Raw genomic sequence first — 2,207 nt, forward strand, 5'->3', positions numbered from 1 at the left:
TGTGTTTTTTGGCTGCATAAATGTCTTCTTTTGAGAAGTGTCTGTTCATATCCTTCGCCCACTTTTTGATGGGGTTGTTTGTTTTCTTGTAAATTTGTTTGAGTTCATTGTAGATTCTGGATACTAGCCCTTTGTCAGATGAGTAGGTTGCAAAAATTTTCTCCCATTTTGTAGGTTGCCTGTTCACTCTGATGGTAGTTTCTTTTGCTGTGCAGAAGCTCTTTAGTTCAATTAGATCCCATTTGTCAATTTTGGCTTTTGTTGCCATTGCTTTTGGTGTTTTAGACATGAAGTCCTTGCCCATGCCTATTTCATTAATATTTTCTTAAAGTTAAAATTGTTTTCTGAGGAAGCAGCCAGAATAATAATTCTCTCAAATTCAAAAAACTGTTGGCACAACTTGAAGTCAGTCATCATTTCTAACCAACGTATACTCTTTTCGCTGCCAAGATAGCTTGACAATTTTAATATCTGCATGATTGCCTATATGATAATCCCAGCAGCATTCTGGTGATAAGATCTTACAGGATATGTTGAGGAAGAAATACTTGTTTAGGTGGCTTTCATCATGCCACTTGGCTTCGAGGTCATTTTTCCTGTCCTGGAGGATTCCCTTAAAGCACTCCTGCGTGATGTCGAGAACGTGAATAGGTGTTCCACCAAAAATGGCTGCGTGGTAATAAAAATCCCCCTGGCCAAATGGAATGTACGCCACAGACTCCTTCTGCCTCTCATAAGTATTCTCCTCAGGATGTGTCCCGTTACCACCAGGCCTATAGCTGAGCCACGGACTGGCCCAGGGTCTCCACTCCAAAATTGTCTTGGAACACTTGGTCCACATCCATGCAGAAGAGGAAAAGTCAACTTCCTGTTGGATGTGGGCCAACATGTGCTCCCTGATGGTCTTCATGCCCATCATGCTGATGGCCTGCTACCTCTTCTCGGGCTTGATCTCAAACACTGAAGAAACACAGAGGACCCCGCTCTATCAACGGCTATCGGCCATGATGTAAAATATGACTTTGTGGCTTACCATGAAGTACCTATCAGCATATGTTATGAACTCCTTCAAGTAATACTCTACATATCTTCTGACAGTAAAAACTGTCAAACCCACAGTAATTTTCTGTTTGGCATAATAATTTTCTAGGATGGTTGTGTTCTAAGTGCCTTCCCACACAACCGTCTCATTCCAACTGGTCACCGTCAGCACCTCTAGGCAATCGTATGGATTAAACCAGTTCCACAGCCAAAGCTCTTTTATTGTCATCTTCTTTTCTTTTTTCTTTCTCTTTTTCTTTGTCTATGTCTTCTTCTTCCTCTGCTTGAGGATTGCGGGTCCCATTGTTGAAGCAGCTTGGAAACCACCGGCCCTTCTGCCTGCCGCCGTCAACAACTTTTGGGTGTTTTAAGTGATACATCCACAAGAGAGGTTGATACATTTCCAAACCACAACAATCGCAGTGAGACAACCAGCATTGGAAGAATTACGTTTCCTTTGACATTCATTATTTTCTCCTTATCATCTGCTTCTTTCACCCCAGAGTAAAAGGCAAAACAACAAAGTTCTACTGAGCTCCCTTCTGCAGAAGGAAGGGTTCAAGGAAGGGAAAGTGCTGCGTTCCAACTCTTGACTGGCAGAACCCGGGCGCCTAGGGTCGGCGCGTCGGGAGGGACCCTAGGTAAGACTCCGCCTCCCTCCCCGCCCAGGTGGCCCCTCCGCGCTCGGATCAGCCGCCTAGCCGCGTCCACCACAGCCCCGCAAGGCCTGCCGGGAAAACGTATCGGCTTTGACATTCAACTCAGAATTTTATTTCATAAATTACCAACTAGTTGAATAAATAGAGATCTATTTATTCCCTTTAACTCATTTACAACAAATGTAGAAATTGAGCACGGGCCACATGTACTTGGCAGAAGGCTGTTTTAAAAATGAACATCAAACTTATTTTCTGCCAAGACTCTCTCCTCCCCATCATCCATTCAGCACTAAGTTCAGAAAAAATTACCTACAGAACAATGGTTTTCAAATTATGTTTCATGGTCACGGTATTCTCATTCCTTGAGATGACATAGGTACAACTTTAAATTCTATGCTCAAATGTGTCAAGCAGCTGCATACTACATATTCCTCTTACATGCTGCCATATTAAATGTTCTGTGGGCCGGGCGCTGTGGCTGTAATCCCAGCACTTTGGGAGGCCGAG

General features: G+C 43.5%; 1 pseudogene; it reads right to left on the reverse strand.

Annotated features, from left to right (window-relative positions):
- Positions 1-406: 406 nt before the first annotated feature.
- LOC116479642 (N-acetyllactosaminide alpha-1,3-galactosyltransferase-like) lies at positions 407-1,509 on the reverse strand (annotated as a pseudogene).
- Between the last annotated feature and the right edge of the window lie 698 nt (positions 1,510-2,207).

This window comes from Hylobates moloch, unplaced genomic scaffold (assembly GCF_009828535.3).
Source record: "Hylobates moloch isolate HMO894 unplaced genomic scaffold, HMol_V3 SCAFFOLD_12, whole genome shotgun sequence".
NCBI lineage: Eukaryota > Metazoa > Chordata > Mammalia > Primates > Hylobatidae > Hylobates > Hylobates moloch.